Here is a 25,232-nt window from a genome sequence, read left to right as displayed (position 1 = left end):
CTATGGAGACCACCTGAGGTCTCTTCGGACTTCTCACGGGTAAACGGCTGCCGGGTCCACGGGGGACACCTGCGGGGAAGAACCGATGGCCCCACATCTGTGGGGGCACTGCGGCCCCATAGGGACCACCCGAAGGCCCCCAGACCCCTGTGAGAACCACCCAAAGCCACTCAGACACCTGTGGTTCTGACCAGGGGCCTCCCAGACAGCCGTGGGCCTACCTGTGGGGACCCCATTATGGCCCACGATGACCCATGGAGACCACCAGGGTGGACCACGGCACCTGGCGGGGACCACCCGTATGCCTCCAGACCCTGTTTGAAACATGGTGCTGGGCTACTGTAACTCCCGTGGGCCTGGGCTATTAACCCTGTATGTAAAATAATAAATCATGTATTTATGGGGGGGCACATGGGGTGGTTATGTATTTAATAAATATAATGATGTTTATTGGGGGGGCTGTGTATTGTTTTTATTGTGGGTACTGGGGGAGGGGGAAGGGGGTATTGGCCCAAAGGGTATGTGGGTAGGCCTCCCGGCTGGGTATTGGGTAAGGGTGGTTAGGCCTAATGGAGTGGGGGGGTAGTGGGGGAGGGTATTTAGGCCTCCCGAGTGGTGTGTGAGGGTGGGTTAACCCCTTAATGACTGTAGTGGTTAATAACCGCTATGGCGATTAAGGGGTTAGGGGACATTACATTGGCTGTTTTTATTCTTGTTTATGTTTTGCAGCATCGGAGGGGGCATGGATGGTGATGAAGATGAGGATGGCCTTCATCGTGCCAGCCGAACATGGGTGAGTGCTATATGTATTTATTGTATTTATTGTTCTTTATGTATTTTAAATGGGCAAATTCTCTATTATCCATATGTGGATAATATTAATTTTGCACATTACTATACTGTATGTGTTAAGGGTGGTGTATTTATGTGTTGTTATTTTTTTGGGGCGCACTGAATTGGTACTGCAGGCCTGCGGGGAACACTCGAGGGCCACCGCCGGCCTATAGTATCATTGCAGTGCATCCCAAAAATATGATATATGTAATGGGGGAATAGGGGTTGTTGGGGGCACAAGGGGTGTATGTTATTTATTGCAATTGTCCCCAATAAACATGCTATTATGCCTTAACTCCTTCATTGCCTTAGTGGGCACGTCGCGTATGGGATGCTATAAAGATGGCGACGACACAGGCACCCGATGACCCATACCGGGGCCTGTAACTCGGGAAGCAGGGGTCCCTGATCCAAAGTGAAAAGGAGTGTGATGCTGCAATAATTAGAGAGAGTTCAATCTGTAGCATATAATAAGCATGATAATCCAGATGACAATGGAGTGTCCAGGAGAGATGAATAAGTATACAATAGGAAGGGATATGTGTCTAGTGGAGTCCACTTGACCACCACAGATTAAACACAATAATAAACACCCAACCAAGTATAAACAAATCAGGAAATAAAGTTGCACAAGTGTACATATACATATTTGACAGGGCACTGCGGCCCTTTACCTGTGTGCTTCTGTGGACATTCCAGACACCAGGGGCATGCAGTCCATCCAAAGGTAGATTCAAGTGAGTAGTTATAGATGATGAGCAGCACAGACAGAAGAATCCAACTTCCAAATTGACCGGAGAGAAGGAAAAAAGCGAGCACTCCAAAATGGCAATAAGGTCTGGTTTATTGCAGGCTAGACAAACAAAAAATAGGACCATACGAACTCACCTACGCGTTTCGTGCACACAGCACTTTATCAAGGTGTCACGGTGTTGGTCCCTGATCCACAAATCAATGCAGTTCAGCTCAGGGGACCTCCTGCTCCCGTACACTATTATTAAAAATACATTAATGCTGCTTCATTACCATAGCAGATAGCCGCAAAGGTAAGGAATGATTGTTTATTTATATGTGTGTTTTACTCATAGTGTAGATGTGCAGAGGGTCTCCGGAGCTGAACCGCTTTGGTTTTAGGTCCGGGGACCTACTGCTTCCCGAGATACAGGCCCCTTTATGGGGTGCCGGTATCCCTCTGCTTTGTTTACATTCCGCAGTCACGTGATCTGGACATTTAAATGCAGATGGATAACGGCACCTCATAAAGGGGCCTGTATGTCGGGAAGCAGGTGGTCCCCAGACCTGAAACCAATGCGGGTTAGCTCCGGAGACCTCCTGCACATGTACACTATGAATAAAATTTGATTAGAATTTTTTTTTATTTTGCCAAGGTTTGCGCAGAGAGAGCGGCGGATCTCTCTCTGCTGCAGGCACATCTCAGCAGGGTGACGGCGTATCGCCTGGTTATCGGTAGACAGACTGTCTCGCCACTGGCTACTTGGCGTGTTGCTTTCGCAGTGATTCACCAGGGATTCGGCCCTTCCTGAATACTGCGAGGGCAACATGCCAAAATCATGCCGATATTGAACCCCTGCCGAAACTGATTTTTCGGTGCTTACTGCATCGAGCCCTAAAAGAGACTGCAATGTGGTGTGGGAATCACAATATATATATTATATATATTTTTATTTTTACTGGGACATAGGCAACAAAGTAAAATATAGGAACTAGCAGAGTACTCTGATGCGTTTCACGAAACCGCATTAATTTCAGATCCGGGGATCCCCTGCTTCTCGATGTACAGGCCTCTTGGGTGCCAGTATCTCCTGCAAGTTTAAATGTCCTGCGACGCGGCCCACGTGACCAAGGCATTTATACTTGCAGGAGATACTGGCAGAAAGAGAAGAAAAGAAAGCGCACACATCTTGTGCAATAAAGTTTTTACTCATAAAAAAAGACACACAAATGAAAATACACTCACAAACATCCGATATTTTGGGCAAAGGTTTGTAAAGTTGTGGTTAGGTGTGCATTGTCCATCTCTGTAGAGATACTTCGCCTGATGACTCAGCGAGTTCGCAGCGCCACGAACGAGTCTTCTTCCGCACCACGTGACCACTCCCTAGTGCATCACCACGTGACTCCTTCCTACAGTACCGACACACTTTATTCTCGCTCGGCTAGTCCCGCGAATTCGGGTATTCCCGGGTGTATTCAGGTTTCTGATCGTTTTCTGCCGGAGTGCATTGCGTTATTTTCCCGGCAGGGATTTAAGCATTTTATTCCGGCTGGTTGCAATACTGCAATGCCGTGTAAATACACATGGGGGCTGTTCTCTTTGAAGCCGTCCCCTATAATGAATTGTAATGCAGTATATATACTGTATATATATATACTGTATAACAACTACCCCTATAAGCCCTAAAATACAGTACTGTACACATACAGTACTGTATATGCACATACATAAATGATACTACTGTATGGGCGGCAGGGGCGAGATGTGTTTGCAGCAGAGAGAGATCCGCTGCTCTCTCTCTGCGCAAACATCGGCACATTAAAAATTATTTTAAATACATTTTTATTGATAGTGTAGATGTGCAGGGGGTCTCCGGAGCTGAACCGCGTTGGTTTCAGGTCTGGGGACCCCCTGCTCCCCGAGATACAGACCCCTTTAGGGGGTGCCGGTATCCCTCTGCTTGGTTTAAAGGGCCGGACCACGTGATTGCGGCCTGTAAACCAAGCAGAGCAGAGGGATACCGGCACCCCCTAAAGGGGCCTGTATCTCGGGGAGCAGGGGGTCCCCAGACCTGAAACCAGTGCGGTTCTGCTCTGGAGACCCTCTGCACATGTACAGTATCAATAAAACACATACAGTATACAGTATAAATAAACACTCGTTCTTTACCTTAGCGGCTATGCGCTATGGTAAAGAAGCAGCATTTCTGTATTTTAATAATATTGTACAGTGAGCAGGGGGTTCCCTGAGCCAGAAATTAATGCTCTGGGACCCCCCCTGCTCCTGCTCAATATTATTAAAAATACAGAAATGCTGCTTCATTACCATAGCGGATAGCCGCTAAGGCAATGAAGGGGTTAACCCACCGTGCCCGCTTTATTGTGCGTAGTGGGGATGGGTGAGGGGGGTATTTGGCCCTTGGTGTGAGTTTAGGACTTGCGGGGGGGTTGCGGGTGCACTTAACCCCTTCACGACCGTAGCAGTTAATACCGCTACGGTCATGAAGGGGTTAAGCCCTCCCGCTACCCCCCCGCAAGCTCTAAACAAGCACCGTTGGGGCTAATACCCCATTCACCCACCCCCGCTACCCACAATAAAAAAAATACACACACACAGCAGCCGCCAAAAAATAAATAAATAAATCTAAATAAATAAATAAATAAATGACAATAAATACATTTGAAATACATTTTTATTGATAGTGTAGATGTGCAGGGGGTCTCCGGAGCTGAACCGCGTTGGTTTCAGGTCTGGGAACCCCCTGCTCCCCGAGATACAGCCCCCTTTAGGGGGTGACGGTATCCCTCTGCTTGGTTTAAAGGGCCCGACCACGTGATCGCGGCCTGTAAACCAAGCAGAGCAGAGGGATACCGGCACCCCCTAAAGGGGCCTGTATCTCGGGGAGCAGGGGGTCCCCAGACCTGAAACCAGTGCGGTTCTGCTCTGGAGACCCTCTGCACATCTACACTATCAATAAAAATGTATTTTAAATGTATTTATTTATATTCATTTATTTATTTAGATTTATTTATTAATTGTGCTGCTGCTGCTGCAAGTCCTAAACTCACACCAAGGGCCAAACACCCCCCTCACTCCCAATAAAAAAAATTCACGCACAGCAGCCCCACAATTAATAAATAAATCTAAATAAATAAATACATGAAGAGAAATAAATATATACTGTATATATATACTGGATATATATACAGTATATATATAATAACAATCCCTATACATATACAGTATATACTGTGTATATATATATACTGTATATATATATATATATATATATATATATATATATATATATATATATATATATAGATATAGATATAGATATATAGATATATAGATATATACAGTATACAGTATATATACACACAGATGATGAACCAATATACAAATACATGTAGAATGGTTATCAAAATCATACTGTCCTACAAATAACGCTTCTCTATACAGACAATAATAATAATCCATTTAATAATCCTAACTGATTTTACAATATAAAACATAACATTCCAATCCACACAGTACATTGCATTTACATTGTATAAATGATGCATAAAATCTATGCACCATATACATTCTGCAAATGAATGTTAACAATATAATTGCAAGCTACTCTACCAGTAAATACAAACACTTCCAAACAAGTCAACTATTTTAACCAATCAAGTAAACAAAAATCAATATATACTGTAAGTATCAACCAGAAAACACAATTTAAAACCAAAGCTAACCCTTACAATACCAAGGATTACATCTATCTAATTGTAAAAAACCTTATACATTATACACAGCATTGCAATGTACATGATGAACAATACAGTACATTCCCTGTATCTCCCTGCCTTCAGTGTAATCTGTTTAAAGCCCCCTCCCCCCTAATGTTTCTGTTAAACAGATTACACTGAAGGCAGAGAGATGTAAAGGCCTAAAGGCCTAAAGCCCCCTCCCCCCTAATGTTTCTGTTAAACAGATTACACTGAAGGGAGAGCGATGTAAAGGCCTAAACCCCCCTCCCCCCTAATGTTTCTGTTAAACAGATTACACTGAAGGGAGAGAGATTTTACAGAAACACACATTAGGGGGAGGGGGCTTTAAACAGATTACACTGAAGGCAGAGAGATGTTTCTGTTACCAGTAAATCTCCCTCCCTGCTGTCAGTGCAGTGTATGTAAATGTGGGGAGGGGGGGGAACCAATGTGCATACTGTGAGGTCTAACCACCCTCACCCCCTACCCACATACCGTTACCCCCCCCCATCCTGGCCATGGCCCCTCCGCTTCTGCAAAACAGAGAAAACAATGAACACTTTCAAAGTAATGTCCCCTAACCCCTTAATCACCACAGCGGTTATTAACCGCTACAGTCATGAAGGGGTTAACCCACCCTCACCCACCACTCGGGATGCCTACATACCCTCCCACACTAACCCCCCCCCCGTGAGGCCCAATCACCCAGTCAGTACCCACAAGGGAGGCCTACCCACATACCGTTGGGGAAACACCCCACCCCCAGTACCCACAAAAAAAACAGTACAATGACCAACAATAAACAGCATTATATTTATTAAATACATTACCCACCCCCTGTGCCCCCCCCATAAATACAAGATTTATCCTTTTACATACAGGGTTCATAACGCAGCCCCACGCTAGTCCCCGGTGGGCTGGCAGGGCACCTGGACAGACCTACAGTTTACCAGCAGCCCTTTTTACACAGGTTCTGGAGGCCTGCTGGTGGATCCTGCCAGCACCATGGCACCCAGGTGGTCTCCTTGGGTCACCGTGGGCCACAATTGGGTCTCCACGGTAGGCCCAAGGATGTCTGGGAGCCCTGGGTTCCCTCGGGGGTCTGGGGAACTCACGGGTGCTCACTACGGGTCCACGGTGCCCCCACAGAAGTGGGACCACACATCATCATCCCCGCAACTACGGGTCGGCGGTGCCCCCACAGAAGTGGGACCACACATCGTCATCCCCGCAGACTACGGGTTCGCGGTGCCCCCACAGAAGTGGGACCACACATCATCATCCCCGCATGTGTCACCCGTGGAAGCACCAGCCTGATACCCTTGGGATACCCGAGGATACCCACAGGTGGTCTCCAGAGGCCCCACGCAAAACCACGGAATCAAACCCTGAATTTAAAAAAAATAAACCTGGCCTATACATTCAATACATACACCCTCCCCCCCCCAACACCTACAGTACAATAATGTGCAAAATAACTATTATCCAGATATGGATAATAGATTAATTGCCCATTATTAAAAACATTAACTAGCATATACAAATAAATAAAGTACTACTGACCTCATCAATACGAAGTGTCCGTTGCCAGCAAAATCCTTGTCTTGTCCACAACATACATAGCAAATACAAAGCCAATACATTGCAATTACATTCAGATATCAATTAACCCCTTAAATACCTTATCAGATAATAACCGCAAAGGTAATTAAGGGGTTAAGCCACACAGGACCGATACCCACCCTCACCCATGAATTTGTACTGTGGCTTCGTCATGCAACTATATATATATATATATATATATATATATATATATATATATATATATATATATATATATATATATATATATATATACTGTATATATATACAGAGAGACAGAGAGAAAGAGAGAGAGATATATACAGTATATATATATATATATATATATATACACACGTTATATACACACCCATGATAAACCACTATACAGTACAAATAAATGTAGAAGGGTTATCAAAAGCATACTGCCCTACAACCAAGTAAACAAAAATCAAAAGCCAATACATTGCAATTACATTCAGATATCAATTAACCCCTTAAATACCTTATCAGATAATAACCGCAAAGGTGATTAAGGGGTTAATCCACACAGGCCCGATACCCACCCTCACCCATGAATTTGTACTGTGGCTTCATCATGCAACTATATATATATATACTGTATATATATATACAGAGAGACAGAGAGAAAGAGAGAGAGAGAGATATATATATACAGTATATATATATATATATATATATATATATATATATATATATATATATATATATATATATATATACACACGTTATATACTGTACACACCCATGATAAACCAATATACAGTACAAATAAATGTAGAAGGGTTATCAAAAGCACTGTCCTACAACCAAACACTTCTCCATACATACACACTAAATTAAAATCAATTTCCTTTAATATTCATAACTGATTTCTCAATCTAAATCATCACTAAACCTCTGAAAAGCCATTTAAACAACTTACATTCCAATATAAATGATGCCTAAATATCTATGCACCATATACATTCTGCAAATTAATCAACCAAGTAAACAAAACTCAATTAGCAATCATTATTTACATCCCTAAACAATTCACACTAGATCCCGAACAATAAAACCTTTAACAAATTCACGCCTAGAGCAGAACAATTAAGCCTTTGAAAAAATATAAGTACCGACAAAAATACAACCTTTACAAACCAAGCCTATCCCTGACCTTCCTCAAACACACAATACAATACCAAGGAATACATCTATCTAATTTTAAAATACTTTAAACTCACAATAAAGCATAGCAGCATACACAAAATAATTTAAAACACATCAAATCAAGCTTATAAAACAACATAATTTCTTACCCTGTATGTATATATCTCTCTAGACATATATACATAAATACATACAGTGGCAAGAAATGATATTCCACAAAAAAAAAAAATACACATGTTAAAAAACCTTTTGAAAAAATTAACAAGTTAAATAAAATACATTTCTTTACTGTAGTTCACTTACCATTACTTGCCCCCACCGACTCCCGTTGCGCAGCTTACTCACGAACCAATCCACGATCAGGAACCCATAAAATAATAAACCATAAAATAATAAACATTAAACTAAAAATCCAAATCAATCCACGGGTCTTCTATCTGTAATCCATCTTCATCTGTGTTCTTCTTTCTTCTATCTCCTTCAGGCGGGGCGGGGCGGGGTCTTCTCCCCGTCTGCGGCCACGCCCTGGTCTTCTTTCTTGGCCGGAGGTCCTTCCTCCGCGGCGTCTGGCTTTAAAATGAGACGACATAGGCTTTTAAAGGCCTATGACGTCACATTTTGCGTCATGGTTCCCACGGTCCTGATTGGGCCGTTAAAACCATGTGTTTTGGCTGACAAAAAAAAAATGATGACGTCACTTAAAGGGAATGAAAGCACAGCCAATCTGAATGGCTTTGCTTCAATTGCCTTTAAGATGACGTCATGAAAAGGCACATGGCCGCCCTCACATGGTATGGTAGCCAATCAGAGTAGGGATGGAGTTCCCACGCTCTGATTGGCTACCATACCATGTCATCATTTTTTTTTTTGTCGGCCAAAACACATGGTTTTCACGGCCCAATCAGGACCGTGGGAACCATGGCGCAAAATGTGACGTCATAGGCCTTTAAAAGCCTTTGTCGTCTCATTTTGAAGCCAGACGCCACGGAGGAAGGACCTCCGGCCAAGAAAGAAGACCAGGGCGTGGCCGCAGACGGGGAGAAGACCCCGCCCCGCCCCGCTGGAAGGAGATAGAAGAAAGAAGAACACAGATGAAGATGGATTACAGATAGAAGACCCGTGGATTGATTTGGATTTTTAGTTTAATGTTTATTATTTTCTGGTTTATTATTTTATGGGTTCCTGATCGTGGATTGGTTCGTGAGTAAGCTGCGCAACGGGAGTCGGTGGGGGCAAGTAATGGTAAGTGAACTACAGTAAAGAAATGTATTTTATTTAACTTGTTAATTTTTTCAAAAGGTTTTTTAACATGTGTATTTTTTTTTTTTGTGGTATATCATTTCTTGCCACTGTATGTATGTATGTATATATGTCTAGAGAGATATATACATACAGTACAGTACAGGGTAAGAAATGATGTTGTTTTAAAAGCTGGATTAGATGTGTTTTAAATTATTTTGTGTATGCTGCTACAGTATGCTTTATTGTGTGTTTAAAGTTTTTTAAAATTAGATAGATGTATTCCTTGGTATTGTATTGTGTGTTTGAGGAAGGTCAGGGATAGGCTTGGTTTGTAAAGGTTGTATTTTTGTCGCTACTTATATTTTTTCAAAGGCTTAATTGTTCTGCTCTAGGCGTGAATTTGTTAATGGTTTTATTGTTCGGGATCTAGTGTGAATTGTTTAGGGATGTAAATAACGATTGCTAATTGAGTTTTGTTTACATGGTTGATTAATTTGCAGAATGTATATGGTGCATAGATATTTAGGCATCATTTATATTGGAATGTAAGTTGTTTAAATGGCTTTTCAGAGGTTTAGTGATGATTTAGATTGAGATATCAGTTATGAATATTAAAGGAAATTGATTTTAATTTAGTGTGTATGTATGGAGAAGTGTTTGGTTGTAGGACAGTGCTTTTGATAACCCTTCTACATTTATTTGTACTGTATATTGGTTTATCATGGGTGTGTACAGTATATAACGTGTGTATATATATATATATATACTGTATATATCTCTCTCTCTCTCTCTCTTTCTCTCTGTATATATATACAGTATATATATATATAGTTGCATGATGAAGCCACAGTACAAATTCATGGGTGAAGGGTGGGTATTGGTCCTGTGTGGCTTAACCCCTTAATTACCTTTGCGGTTATTATCTGATAAGGTATTTAAGGGGTTAATTGATATCTGAATGTAATTGCAATGTATTGGCTTTGTATTTGCTATGTATGTTGTGGACAAGACAAGGATTTTGCTGGCAACGGACACTTCGTATTGATGAGGTCAGTAGTACTTTATTTATTTGTATATGCTAGTTAATGTTTTTAATAATGGGCAATTAATCTATTATCCATATCTGGATAATAGTTATTTTGCACATTATTGTACTGTAGGTGTTGGGGGGGGAGGGTGTATGTATTGAATGTATAGGCCAGGTTTATTTTTTTACATTCAGGGTTTGATTCCGTGGTTTTGCGTGGGGTCTCTGGAGACCACCTGTGGGTATCCTCGGGTATCCCAAGGGTATCAGGCTGGTGGTTCCACGGGTGACACATGCGGGGATGATGATGTGTGGTCCCACTTCTGTGGGGGAACCGCGGACCCGTAGTCTGCGGGGATGACGATGTGTGGTCCCACTTCTGTGGGGGCACCGCCGACCCGTAGGTGCGGGGATGATGATGTGTGGTCCCACTTCTGTGGGGGCACCGCGGACCCGTAGTGAGCACCCGTGAGTTCCCCAGACCCCCGAGGGAACCACCCGAGGCCCCGCAGACACCTGTGGGTTTGACCCGGGGCTCCCAGACATCCTTGGGCCTACCGTGGAGACCCAATTGTGGCCCATGGTGACCCAAGGAGACCACCTGGGTGCCATGGTGCTGGCAGGATCCACCAGCAGGCCTCCAGAACCTGTGTAAAAAGGGCTGCTGGTAAACTGTAGGTCTGTCCAGGTGCCCTGCCAGCCCACCGGGGACTAGCGTGGGGCTGCGTTATGAACCCTGTATGTAAAAGGATAAATCTTGTATTTATGGGGGGGCACAGGGGGTGGGTAATGTATTTAATAAATATAATGCTGTTTATTGTGGGTCATTGTACTGTTTTTATTGTGGGTACTGGGGGTGGGGTGTTTCCCCAACGGTATGTGGGTAGGCCTCCCTTGTGGGTACTGACTGGGTGATTGGGCCTCACGGGGGGGGGGGGGGTAGTGTGGGAGGGTATGTAGGCATCCCGAGTGGTGGGTGAGGGTGGGTTAACCCCTTCATGACTGTAGCGGTTAATAACCGCTGTGGTGATTAAGGGGTTAGGGGACATTACTTTGAAAGTGTTCATTGTTTTCTCTGTTTTGCAGAAGCGGAGGGGCCATGGCCAGGATGGGAGGGGGGTAACGGTATGTGGGTAGGCGGTGAGGGTGGTTAGACCTCACAGTATGCACATTGGTCCCCCCCTCCCCACATTTACATACACTGCACTGACAGCAGGGAGGGAGATTTACTGGTAACAGAAACATCTCTCTGCCTTCAGTGTAATCTGTTTAAAGCCCCCTCCCCCCTAATGTGTGTTTCTGTAAAATCTCTCTCCCTTCAGTTTAATCTGTTTAACAGAAACATTAGGGGGAGGGGGCTTTAGGCCTTTAGGCCTTTACATCTCTCTGCCTTAAGTGTATTCTGTTTAACAGAAACATTAGGGGGGAGGGGGCTTTAGGCCTTTACATCTCTCTCCCTTCAGTGTAATCTGTTTAACAGAAACATTAGGGGGGAGGGGGCTTTAGGCCTTTAGGCCTTTACATCTCTCTGCCTTCAGTGTAATCTGTTTAACAGAAACATTAGGGGGGAGGGGGCTTTAAACAGATTACACTGAAGGCAGAGAGATACAGGGAATGTACTGTATTGTTCATAATGTACATTGCAATGCTGTGTATAATGTATAAGGTTTTTTACAATTAGATAGATGTTATCCTTGGTATTGTAAGGGTTAGCTTTGGTTTCAAATTGTGTTTTCTGGTTGGTACTTACAGTATATATTGATTTTTGTTTACTTGATTGGTTAAAATAGTTGACTTGTTTGGAAGTGTTTGTATTTACTGGTAGAGTAGCTTGCAATTATATTGTTAACATTCATTTGCAGAATGTATATGGTGCATAGATTTTATGCATCATTTATACAATGTAAATGCAATGTACTGTGTGGATTGGAATGTTATGTTTTATATTGTAAAATCAGTTAGGATTATTAAATGGATTATTATTATTGTCTGTATAGAGAAGCGTTATTTGTAGGACAGTATGATTTTGATAACCATTCTACATGTATTTGTATATTGGTTCATCATCTGTGTGTATGTATACTATATATATATATATATATATATATATATACAGTATATGTATAGGGATTGTTATTATATATATATACTGTATATATATCTAGTATATAGATACAGTATATATTTATTTCTCTTCATGTATTTATTTATTTATTTAGATTTATTTATTAATTGTGGGGCTGCTGTGCGTGAATTTTTTTTATTGGGGGTGAGGGGGGTGTTTGGCCCTTGGTGTGAGTTTAGGACTTGCAGCAGCAGCAGCACAATTAATAAATAAATCTAAATAAATAAATAAATAAATGAATATAAATAAATACATTTAAAATACATTTTTATTGATAGTGTAGATGTGCAGAGGGTCTCCAGAGCAGAACCGCACTGGTTTCAGGTCTGGAGACCCCCTGCTCCCCGAGATACAGGCCCCTTTAGGGGGTGCCGGTATCCCTCTGCTCTGCTTGGTTTACAGGCCGCGATCACTTGGTCGGGCCCTTTAAACCAAGCAGAGGGATACCGGCACCCCCTATAGGGGGCTGTATCTCGGGGAGCAGGGGGTCCCCAGACCTGAAACCAACGCGGTTCAGCTCCGGAGACCCCCTGCACATCTACACTATCAATAAAAATGTATTTCAAATGTATTTATTGTCATTTATTTATTTAGATTTATTTATTTATTTTTTGGTGGCTGCTGTGTGTGTGTATTTTTTTTATTGTGGGTAGCGGGGGTGGGTGAATGGGGTATTAGCCCCAACGGTGCTTGTTTAGGGCTTGGGGGGGGGGTAGCTGGAGGGCTTAACCCCTTCATGACCGTAGCGGTATTAACTGCTACGGTCGTGAAGGGGTTAAGTGCACCCGCAACCCCCCCGCAAGTCCTAAACTCACACCAAGGGCCAAATACCCCCCTCACCCATCCCCACAACGCACAATAAAGCTTGCACGGTGGGTTAACCCCTTCATTGCCTTAGCGGCTATCCGCTATGGTAATGAAGCAGCATTTCTGTATTTTTAATAATATTGAGCAGGAGCAGGGGGGGTCCCAGAGCATTAATTTCTGGCTCAGGGAACCCCCTGCTCACTGTACAATATTATTAAAATACAGAAATGCTGCTTCTTTACCATAGCGCATAGCCGCTAAGGTAAAGAACGAGTGTTTATTTATACTGTATACTGTATGTGTTTTATTGATACTGTACATGTGCAGAGGGTCTCCAGAGCAGAACCGCACTGGTTTCAGGTCTGGGGACCCCCTGCTCCCCGAGATACAGGCCCCTTTAGGGGGTGCCGGTACCCCTCTGCTCTGCTTGCTTTACAGGCCGCGATCACGTGATCGGGACCTTTAAACCAAGCAGAGGGATACCGGCACCTCATAAAGGGGGCTGTATCTCAGGGAGCAGGGGGTCCCCAGACCTGAAACCAACGCGGTTCAGCTCCGGAGACCCCCTGCACATGTACACTATCAATAAAAATGTATTTAAAATAATTTTTAATGTGCCGATGTTTGCGCAGAGAGAGAGCAGCGGATCTCTCTCTGCTGCAAACACATCTCGCCCCCGCCGCCCATACAGTAGTATCATTTATGTATGTGCATATACAGTACTGTATGTGTACAATATATATATATATATATATATATATATATATATATATATATACTGTGTATATACAGTACTGTATATATATATACTGCATTACAATTCATGAATTTATGCCATCTGGTGGACACGCGAAGCATTGCAGCTTATTAAATCCTGATCATTATCATTTAACAGATCAGGCCCCCGTCAGCCAGGCATGAACCGTGGCTGGGAAGGCAAACGCAACGGGGCTTGTTAGAGGTGAGGAGCGGCGCATTCCAGGTATCTGCCAGGTACAAACTGGGCATTTGCTCGAATAAAGTGTGTCGATGCTGTACGTCACAGCGTCGCAGCCAACCGGCCAGTCAGGGATGGCGTTTTTTTTTTTGAGTAAAAACTTTATTGCACCAGGAGGTGTGCATTTCTTTTCTTCTCTTTTTTATTAGTTTCTACTGGAGTGCTGGGTTGGCATCCTGAATCAAGAGAGCAGCACCCTTTTTTGGATTTACTGGATTGAACTTTTATTCTGCTACATTGTAAGGTCTATCCTGGATCAATAATTAATCGGTCACACAGTGGTTGTTTAATCAATTGTGTAATTGTGTAGTTTTGGGCACCTTAGCGGAGGTTTTTTTGCTGTGTTTGTGTTCTGTACTCCTGTTGTGTGTCTTCTCTTTTTGAGCCTAGGAGGTAAATTCACCCACTAGTATTATATATATATTTATACATACATACATACATACATAAATATATATATATATATATATATATATATATATATATATATATATATATATATATATATAATACTAATGGGTGAATTTACCTCCTAGGTTCAAAAAGAGGAGAAGTATATATATAAGTATACTTATATGTATATATATAAGTATACATTACCGCATAGCAGCAAAAAGGAGACAGCACTCAGGTGAATGAAAATTAATGTATTAAATACAGCACATAATTCCAATATATATATGTATGTATGTATGTATGTATGTATATATATATATATATATATATATATATATATATATATATATATATATATATATATATATATATATATAATACTAGTGGGTGAATTTACCTCCTAGGCTCAAAAAGAGGAGAAGACACACAACAGGAGTACAGAACACAAACACAGCAAAAAAACCTCCGCTAAGGTGCCCAAAACTACACAATTACACAATTGATTAAACAACCACTGTGTGACCGATTAATTATTGATCCAGGATAGACTTTACAATGTAGCAGAATAAAAGTTCAATCCAGTAAATCCAAAAAAGGGTGCTGCTCTCTTGATTCAGGATGCCAACCCAGCACTCCAGTAGAAACTAATAAAAAAGAGAAGAAAAGAAATATATATATATATACAGTATATACAGTGTTCGACAATCCTATACATCTGCACGCCCGGGGCGAGTGGATTTAACATCTGGGCGAGCTCTTATTGGCCCAAGCAGCACACGTGTTTTTTTTTTTAAATTTTCTCTGGTCGCGCTGAAAAAAAAAAAAACCTCCCCCTACCTGACTGCTGATTGGCACGTGCTCCAAGGCTTTGTGGGTCCGCGACCAGGCTCTATATGAGCCCGCCCCTAACGAGCGGCCTCCTTTGTGATCAGTTGAGGCTCCTGCTCGCCACTGATTGTCTGCTGCTCTCCGCTATGTTATCCGGTGGCTCTTTCCCTTTTTCAGTTCCGGGCCCCGCCTTGCTCTCTGCACACGCACACACTCACCCGGCCGCTGATTGCCCGCCAGCGTTGTGTGCCAAGTCTTGCGCTCCCAGCCAATCGCTGCCTCGCATTGTATCCCCACACCGTGCCCCGCGCTGTGATTGGTGGGTTCCCTCCCCCTGGTCCCGCCCCTCCCCTTCTTCGAGCTGTCATTGGTGTGCTCCCTGCTCTGCACGGATTGGCCGCTGGTTCGCGCGCGGATTGGTCACTCTCTCCGTGCTGGCACGCGTCCCCGCTGCCTCAGACGGTTTAGAGAGCGAGTGGGAGCTCGCGAGGCACCGGGACATGGAGCTGTACCCGGGGATCAGGCCGGCACCGCCTCCCCGCCGCGGGTCCATGGACCGCAAACCCATCAACCCTCCGAGGAGAGGCCCGGACACCAGGGAGGCCTCTGGGAGGTAACGAGTTATGTCAGAGGCCCTGAGCAGAGAGGAAATTGGGAGCGAAGGAGTGATGCAGGGGTCAGAGACCCAGGAGAGACAGAGCGAGTGCGCAGGAAGGAAAGAGAGAGAGAGTCAGAGCGAGTGCACAGGAAGGAGAGAGAGAGAGAGAGACAGAGCGAGTGCACAGGAAGGAGAGAGAGAGAGAGAGAGAGAAAGAGACAGAGCGAGTGCACAGGAAGGAGAGAGAGAGAGAGACAGAGTGAGTGCACAGGAAGGAGAGAGAGAGAGAGAGAGAGACAGAGACAGAGACAGAGACAGAGAGAGAGACAGAGACAGAGACAGAGAGAGACAGAGACAGAGAGAGAGAGAGAGAATACAGACACCCACCCATAGTCAGTCAACCCAAGTATCAGTCAGTCAAAAAGTGACAGTCAGTCAATTTCCCACCCACCCAAGTGTCAGTCAGCCACCCACCCACCCACCCACTCAAGTGTCAGTCAGTCACCCCCCCACCCACCCAAGTGTCAGTCAGTCACCCACCACCTCACCCACATACTCTCGCTCTCCCTGTCACCCTCTCTCTCACCCTCTCTCCCTGTGTCTCTCTGTCATCCTCTCTCTCTGTGTCTCTCTGTCACCCTCTCTCATTGTGTCTCTCCGTCACCCTCTCTCGCTGTGTCTCTCTGTCACCCTCTCTCGCTGTGTATCTCTGTCACCCTATCTCGCTGTGTCTCTCTATCACCCTCTCTCGCTGTGTCTCTCTGTCACCCTCTCTCTCTCATCCTCTCTCTGTGTCTCTCACCCACACTCTATGTCTGTCTCACACTCTGGATCTGGATCTCTTATTTACCCTATATATCTTAACTGCCCTATACTACACCGAAATAAGCTATACTGCTTTCTTCCAGATCTGACTCAAGCTTCACACGGAAGACATTGGAACCCCCCCCCCCTAACCCAGAAGACAGGTAGGGAACACATCTTGGAAATGTTGCACGCGGTTCTCCCGATTTTGGCAGGAAACATTTATAGCCATCAGGATCCTCCTTGAAGACCCTGAATTCACATTGTGCATGCTGGCAGTTCCTACTTCTGGGTTTTTCTTTCAAAACTCAACACCCTGGCAACTCGGCATGCACTTTCTTTCAATTGATGAGTACACGTTGGAAATCCCCAACTTGGAACTCTATCATTTCAAGACGCAAACCTGGCGATTCCGCGTGTACTATGCTGATAACGTGATGGTCAGTCACATCACAGAAATTAGCAACAGTTCAATAAATTAAGGGAGTACACGCTGGTAGTTTCCTTCTTCAGGGTTCTCTCGTTTCAAGACGCCTCCCTAGATAACGCTACATGCACTCGGCTGATATCATGGGGGTCAGTCATATCTCAGCCCTTAGCAACAAGTTAGACAGAATGCGGCTCTGATACAGTGAATATCCCATCACCGCTCAGATATAGCAAATGTTCATTGTCTTCAAATAGCTCTGATACCATGAATTGTCAGATCACATCTCAGATACAGCAGCAAATATTTATCACTCTTCAAATGGCTCTGATACCAATACTTGTAAGGTCACATCTCAGATATGGCATAGTGAATGCTTGCAATCGTGAGCTTGAAACTGCCCCTGTACCACATCAGCGGGCATCTCAATTGCTTTGCAAATTCTGTTGGCATATTGGCTTTGATACAGTGAGTATTTAATCACTTCTCAGTTTAGCAACTATCCCAAATGGTTGGAACTTTAAATGCAAAGTAGTGCATCACTGTCCATGTTTTACTGGCACTCCAACTGTAAGGTGTAATAATGTCCCAGTACCCCAAGTTGTTCAGATCTCAGCAGCTCACCTGTTTGTTCTAAGGAAGTTGAAACTCCACAATGGTAGGGAGTTTTGGGGTACAGGATTGCCTTTGTAGTGGGTGCAGCGCCTCCATCCTGCAGGGCTCTGCCATAAGCATGGATTCATCCCCACAGGAACTTACGTTGCGTCAGAAAAGGAGCCTGGAGTACCAGTATCAATGCAACAGGGTTTATTGGCAACAGCATAACAGCATACATAGCAGGTCCATATCTTCAGGTAATCCAGCTATGGGGTACCATCCCTTCCCTTGGCAGGACAGGACTAGTCACCCAGGAGCTTGAGGCCCCTAGGCTAGTCTGATCAGCCCTCACTCCTATCAGGGCAAGGCCGGATTGTGTGAACCCATCAGGGAAGAACTCCAATTAGCACAGGGATCCCTCCCAGGACTTAGAGAATTAACAGGGGAGTACCCTTATATACCAGGGGTGTGCCCGACTCCCAAACCCCAACAACTGGGCAGGACAACTAGAGTAACCCACCCCTGGCATGTGTCTCCACTTGTTTTTCAGGCAACTGCCTAAAACAGAAACAAAGTAACATACCGTGGATGAGGCTCGCATGTTAGGCCATGTGAGAGGAAATTAACCCCAGCGCTGCCTGCTGTTACAGGACCTATGGTACTAGGGCAGTGAATTTAGTAGCCAGAGGTCACATGGCTACGCGTAGTTTACAAAACAATTTTGTTAAGCAATTTATTGGTATACAGAAATCCGTTTCAAATCCTTACTAGAATTCAATCACCATGAAAGTAAAATTCTCACAGCATACACTGCAGTAAAAGGGAATGTAATTGTGTCATCTCTATTTCGGGGTTTTTTTTGTGGTGGAGGATTTCTACTTTAAAAAAAGATCACAGGACAGAAATGTGTCCTTCTAAAATCAAATCACATGAATCCGTTTCTCAACCAATATATTCTGAAAATGAACACAGCCTCAAGTGTGGTAAAACATATTTCCAATTTCAGCCAATCAGAGAACATAATGTGATCAATGCATTAGGTTACAAGTTTGTGTTCTTTGTTCTCTGAAATGAACCTGGGGGAAATTCAGTAACTACTGTAGGTTATTAACTATGGTGAATCAAATGTTGAGGTTTTTTAAATCGGAAAGGGATTTTTGATTTCCTTGGAGTAATGTCAGCGGTTCTGCCTTTAAAATAGGTGGGCGGGAGGAACATGTTAGCAATAGTAGGAAACAGAACTGTTGACTGGCCTACAGCATGGTTTAGAACATAAAATGTTTTTTTTTTTTCTCGCTTTAGAATCACAAAAGACTGAGACTGTGCCTGCGTTGCTAAAATCTGTAAATGTCTGTTGCATTTAGGGAACTTCACTACCATTTGAAATATTTAGTTATTTGCATCACAAACATAATGCACATAAAAAATACAGCTTTTGCCATTTTGATAAATGTGCTTAGTCCCAGTAGGTGGTGTTAATTCTATAGATGTACAATCAATGGAAGCAGTCTCTGTAGGAAAGCTGAGGGAAATGTACTTTGTTGCCTGCAATACATGCTGTGGTTTTGGAGAAAGCATAAACAATTCCATATACAGAATTGACATACCCTTTTAAAATATAATCTTTATATACAGAACCTTTTCCTTAAACTTAAATCCACTTTAAATCTACGTAGACTACAACATTTTAATTCTGCAAAGTGTACCACATATATGTAAGTAATTTAGTTAAATGTAGCATCCATTGACTTTTTATTTCCAGGTGTTGAAGTCTGAGATGTAAATGGGAAGGATCCAGAGCACTACTGGTTTTATCATCAGAAAGTGAATTTATTTAGCCACACAATGTTTCGACCAGCAACCGTGGTCTTTATCATGTGAAAAGGCACTTGATAAAGACCACGTTTTCTGGTAGAAACGTTGTGTGACAAAATAAATTCACTTTCTGATGATAAAATCCGTAGTGCTCTGGATCCTTCCCATTTACTAAGCTTGGATTGCTTTGAACTCCTTGAACCAGCAGCACAGGTATGTATTTGATGTATTTATTTATTTGGTGTGCAGCATACCATCCTTGTTTGCAAATGAAGTCTGAGATGTGTCAGTTAAAATGAACAACTGTGTTCTTTTTTTTATTTTAAATCCTAATTACATTTACTTCATATAATTTAAATAACTTGTGTAAACACGATGTAATGTAATCTCATTCAAATGTTCATTTTACAGCTGAGATACCTGTAGTAATTTATGGGAGAACACATGCAGAAGAGGGACATCATTTGAATTATGATTGTGATTAACAGAATTACCATATGACCCAACATATGGTTTGCCTTGTGTACACCACTCTGTGGCAGAAAGAGTTAGACAACTAATTAATGACAACCACAGGTAATCATAAAACCTAGCTGATCTACTGTATGCACAGATGTGAAACAGAAAGAGCAGACACATTTAGAGAGTGTTTTTTTTTGGTCAATTATTATTTATACCAAACAGCAACCTAGAAGGAGCACGGAAATGCAGCATTCACAGGGGCCTGTACTAGGCATATTCTTTTTTTTTGTAACTTTAATTCTATTGAAGTTCAATACAACAAACATACAATGCATTACATCTCATATTTGGGGGTAACAAAAATATAATCAAGGTGATACAAAATGGGAAGGTAGGGTGTGTGGGGGGGGGGGGAGGGGGGGTGGGAGATAAGTGTATTTTTTCCACTTCCAGTTTTTTTCTAAATCCGTAGTTGCTTTCTCCATGCGGCCCTGCTCCACTTACTTCCCATCAAGCTGCCCAAGCAATATATAACGCACTTCACCTCGTCAAACGAGAATGCATTTTCCACTATCAAAGCAAAATTGTGGCTATACTCACCCCTGGTATATCTGTTTGGGCTAGCCAAGGTAGCCAAATTTTTTGGAATTTTTTGCTAGCGTCATTAACCAAACTCATTAATTTTTCCATCTGGCAGACGAACCAAATTCTATTCCAAATTTTAGAAATGGATGGGGCATACTTTTGTTTCCATAATGCTGCAATCTCGCATCTCGTTGCAGTAACAAAATGTGCAATAAGTTTACTTTCATCTCTGATATACCCTGCATTGATCTGTTTAGAAGGAATAACAATGATCCATAGGAATAATGAGGCCCAAAATCCTCTGTAACCAATTTTTAATTTTCAACCAGAGAAATGCAACGTGAGGGCAAGACCACATAATATGTAACAGATCAGCCTGTTCCCTGCATTGTTTTGGTCTCATTGGGGAATAATGTAGAGGGATAGGGGGAGAGGGGGAAGGTGGTCCTGCTCAGCTTTCTGGAGTGGTGCTGTCTATGATTAATAGTATTGGGTAGCAAAAGAGAGAGAGAGAAAGAATTCCTAGTGATGCACACCCTTCCACCGAATATGAAAATAATAAAGTTTTATTGAAATTAGTAGAAAGCATAAACTGCTTAAAACCTCAAAAGTAGCGCTTCGCTGTGTTATTAACTCGTGAATTGCCATTCCAAAGGTATTTCTTAAATAGAATATATACCTCCTATGGTCTTATGCATGGTACTGTATGTGGTATATACCTGAACAACTACCATAGATGGACAGTAGTATAGGGTGATTACATGATCCATAACGTTATCGGAGTTGCACTAGCTAGGAAGTGAATTAATTAGCCTTGGTATATAGATGTTTACTTTACAATTATGTTAATCCTGCCTATCTCAATAGCCAACGATGTTGATGAGTGTTTGAACATTAATGTCCACACTATTGTATTTGTGTACTTGAATAAACTTGTAACAGATAACTACTAGCCATCTGATGTATTATAAGTACACTTGTACATCTACCATAAGGATAAGCAAACACATATTAACCCTTAAGTCAATATATGTAATGAATCTGAAGGAACAATGCATTCGGACTAATTATAGCTTGTGACTCTTAAATAATGCTAGTATTACACAGTCTCTTGAAGTACTAGTAGGTTCCTTGAGCAGCCCACCTATTGCTTGCTAGTAATCACTCGCATATATCAATACAGAAGATATCCTTATCAGTAATACTGAAAAGGTGGTTGTAGCCTTTTACAGTCAAACAATTTAAAGCCTGTCAGGACTGCTCTTGATGTTAATTTCAAATGTACTTGCACATTATTACAGTTACCTGCTATTTTGCATGTTACTCTGAATGATACTTAGCATGAAGAGGCTTGGCTGGTTGTGCAGATTATGGAATACACATGCAGGAATCAAACCCAGGACCTGGCATCACAAAACTGAAATGAAGCCCACCTAGATATACCTAAATCCATGTAACCTGGCAACCTATGTAAGGCTTATTTCAACCAAATGTATTTAATATCTGGGGGAGAACAGGGAATGTATAATGCACTATGTATGTGATAATGTATTCCAAAGCACTTTATTCCCTGTTAATGCAATCCCCAAGTCTAGTTGAGTAAGCAATATGAGGTAAAGTGTTTTGTTATCTATGTATAAGCACTGTGATATGATTTGGGAGTCAGCCCTGTAAAGTGTTAATTGGATTATGTGACTGTATGTACTTATTTCTAAGATAGCAGACTTGTAATATGATTTGCATGTGTTCATTTATGTTGAGGGGACTCTGATTTAATCAGCTGAGGTTCCTGCAGATACATGTGTATTGAGACAGTGGTTGGGAGCGTGGAGGTGTTACAGACATTTGGTGAGTGTGAACGAGTGGACAATCAGGTTTGCTCTGATTGGCCAACAGCCCCTCCCATGTAAAGAACAGCAACAGAGGGATATATAAGGGGTGCTGCTGATCAAATAATTCAGATTCCCTTGGAAAGGCTAAGGCCTCGGGCATGGTCAGCGCTTATGCGCTGACCCGTGCTGAGGCGCGCTGCTGCTCGGCAGTGAGCCCCTGCAGCCGCAATGAGAGTGGCTTTAGCAGGGGCTCGCTTCCGCAAGCGTGTGGAAGCGTAAGTCTTATGAAAATGTTGCATTTTCACGCTCATGGGAGCGCAGGGCCGGTTACATGAGCGGTTCTCCCAATGAGGGCGAACCAGCTCCGTGACGTCACTGGCCCGCCCCCCGACACGCCCCCGGATGGCGTGCAAACCAAGGCCAAGGAAAGCACCCACTTTCCCTCAGCCTCAGCGCACCTCCGCACGGGCTGTGGCACCATGGACTCGGCCTAAAAGAGGGAGAGACACTCTGGGAAGGGGTGTGGTGATTCCCTCAGATGACCATCTGAGAGACTGAGAGACATTCTGGGAATGAGTTTGGATCTTGACAGTGACCAGCTGGAGATACATGTCAGAGGGCTGCTGTGTGTGATCAGCCCTCTGATAGGCTCTGAACGTGAAGCGGACCGGGCAAGCCTTCTTGAAGCAGGCCCCAGCACCTAGCGAGGCTAGAGTCTACTCCCCAGGCCCCCAGATGGTATTGTATCTTGTTTTGTACATCTTTGTTTTGTCTGCTGGCGTGCCAGAATAAACCCCATTTTATTCAACAACCTTGTCCTGTTTGGTGCTACTGATTCCGGTGGTTGTGGTGTAAAAGTACTAGTCTCCCCTGGCAACGCTAAAATGCAATTTTCAGCACTCTATCAAAACACTAGTAAACTTGCGTCTTACCGCAAGAAAATTTCAAGAAATCATGCACCATGAGCAGGTATTCAAAGTAATACAACCCGTGAAATGATCGGATAATGGCCGCTGCATCTGTATGTACTACCAAGAATAATTTAACACACTTCCACATTGTTCTTCATCAGAAAAATTGCCTTTTTACAGATTCTGTAACCCGGATCATACAATAATACTCTCCAGTTTTGGTCCTCTACATCTGTTTTCCACTTACTGTACTTTTAAATTCATGTGTGGTAGGTATATTGTGATATGTGTTTGTGTATGTTTCTCTGAACTCTGTTTTTATTCATATGCATACAATACATTATGAATCATGGTTAACAGAGACTGAAAAGTTTGGTTACTGTAAAAGATTGTTGTGAATAGATGTGCTGCTATGTTGAGCGTAATTATGAGTTTGTATCCTGCAACTACGAATGAGTTAGGTTGTTTGATAATTGTATTTACTGTAAATGTATCTCATTCAATTTACAGCAAAAGGCCAGGAATATACTGTATTACTCTTCAATACCTTAAACATTAACTCAACTTCCAACAACACCATATACAGCCTCTTCATTACTACATTAAGGCCCCAAAAACTCGGTACTTACCCTAAATTTAAAGCCCAAAATATCAATTATATTGAGATTACAACATCCAAATGATTGATAAATAACAATAATGATGACAACATCTAATGTTGAGGGTCAAATATCTAATTGTATGGTGTTTAATCACTTAAAATATATGACTGTTAAACTGTATTATAAAGTAGAAAAGATCACATTACAATTATATACTGTACAGTTTTATTATATACAGCATCTCAAACTTTGTTGCAATGTACTAAGCATCACAAGTAGCTTTTTTGGTGGAAAACTGGTGCATAGAAATCTAATTTTAAATTGCTTTTGCGTGCATCTAATGTACTAACCTGAAATGTGTCTATCAGTGCCACCATAAAATATATATATATATATATATATATATATATATATATATATATATATATACAGTGTTCGACAAATCACTCAAAAATCTACTCGCCCAACCGAAAAATCTACTCGCCACCTAGTCCCGCCCCCAACCCCGCCCCCAACCCTAGTCCCGCCCCCAACCTCGCTTTAAAATAAAATATATAAATAAAATACATTTAATAAATTCCTAGTCAGAACAACATTTGTTTTTTACATAAATGTATTTATTGTATTACATTATACTACAATTCGTCCTAGTTACGTGTGTGTGTGTGTTGTGTGTGTGTAAATGTCGGATCTAGAAATAAAGCCAGGTGTGAATGACTAGTTTCCTGAACCCCTTAACCAGTGTTTGACGTCACCGCTTCACAATTTCCTAAAGCAGCAATCCCGCCTGAGATCTTACCTGATCCGCAGTCCCTCAATGTCCAGGTACCCTCATTCACCCAATTTATACATTGGAGGGGAGGTGTTCCTTACCTGTCTTCTGTGTTAGGGGGGGGGTCTGATGTCTTCCGTGTGAAGCTTGAGTCAGATCTGGAATAAGCAGTATAGTTATTTCGGTGTAGTATAGGGCAGTTAAGATATATATGGTAAATAAGAGATCCAAAGTGTGAGAGTGTGGGGGGAGAGAGAGAGTGTGGGGCAGAGAGAGTGTGGGGGAGAGAGAGAGAGAAAGAGAGAGAGAGAGTGTGGGGGAGA

The sequence above is a fragment of the Ascaphus truei genome, chromosome 3 (genome assembly GCF_040206685.1).
Source record: "Ascaphus truei isolate aAscTru1 chromosome 3, aAscTru1.hap1, whole genome shotgun sequence".
Lineage (NCBI taxonomy): Eukaryota > Metazoa > Chordata > Amphibia > Anura > Ascaphidae > Ascaphus > Ascaphus truei.
The sequence above is the reverse complement of the archived record's forward strand: the minus strand, read 5'-3'. Positions refer to the sequence as shown.